We start from the raw sequence: 1,266 nt of genomic DNA on the forward strand, positions 1-1,266 counted from the left end.
ATAAGAATTCAAAACAAGCACAGGTTTATAGAGTTGTTCGGAGTGCTTTGCGGTCTGGCCTGAAAACATGAAAAAGTACAGAAGAGAGCTCAGAGGGAATATGCGGAGCTCTGGGAAATGCACCGAATAGTAAGAGACTAAGGGCGTGAGCCACGCACTTACCCAGATGGAGAGGAAAAAAAGGAGTAGATGAGTGTACAGTCTGCCTGGAAAAGATAATTCTCACAATAAATAACATTTTAATCTAGCAGGAGTGGAATCAATATTTGGATGTTTTGAGAATGTTTTAAAGTAATAAAGCATTGGAATAATGTAGCCAGGAATACAAAGTTTCTCCTTATGTGAGACTTCTCATAAAACTATGCTTTAGGTGAATCAGAAGTCGTGGCTCAAAGCTGAAAATACCAGGAAAAATATTTTACCTGTTCTATGAAAAACATCAGAAAAGACGGTCATAATAATGACTTCTGCTTTTAAAAACCATTTCCTCCAAATGAAAAATAACATGTGGCAAGGAGGACCTGGGAATTATACCAGTGCATGGGGTCAACTAAAAATGATTATAAGATCTAGAGCTGCAAAATCATGGCCAGATGATGAATTCTAGCAAAGGAAAGCTCAACTTTTTTTTTTTAATATTGCTTCCTATTAATTTTTAATATTTAATTTCTATATAGAGCTCAGTCACACCCAATTGTTGGTACAGTCGTTCTGTTTCTCATTCTTCATGACTGCTGGGAAGGTGCCTGAGAAAAATGTGCATCGAATATGGCTTGTTTGAGCTCAAATGATCTCATGACTGTGTCAGTTCATACAATAATTTATCCTGGCTTCTCCCAGTCTGAATTTGGTGCCTGGACCAGAAGTTCAAACTTCCTCTCTCCTTGGAGGCACGATGTGTTACAGGAATTAGGAAGAAGAACGATTTATTTACTCAGTTTTAGACCATCTAAGTTCAAACATCAAACACTGAGGGCATGAATGGTACCTGAAAAAAAAAGGGAAAGAAAATCCACCTGGTGCAAAACACACAAGAGTAGAAAAGAGCGTTTACCTTGCAATGGATTCAACAAATAACTAACAGCGGTGCTGTGATTTCATGCAGTGTTAGAGTGAATTGTGCATTAACTGGTATTTCAAGGAAGGGAATGCAAACTACCTGATATTTACATGCCAAAGTTTTCCTGCTGTATTAGCCCCAGTGGCACAATGATTTTCTGCAGCCAAGAAAGGCACTTCAGGAATATTAGGACAATACATTCCTGC

The sequence above is a fragment of the Apaloderma vittatum genome, unplaced genomic scaffold (genome assembly GCF_000703405.1).
Source record: "Apaloderma vittatum isolate BGI_N311 unplaced genomic scaffold, ASM70340v1 scaffold2598, whole genome shotgun sequence".
NCBI lineage: Eukaryota > Metazoa > Chordata > Aves > Trogoniformes > Trogonidae > Apaloderma > Apaloderma vittatum.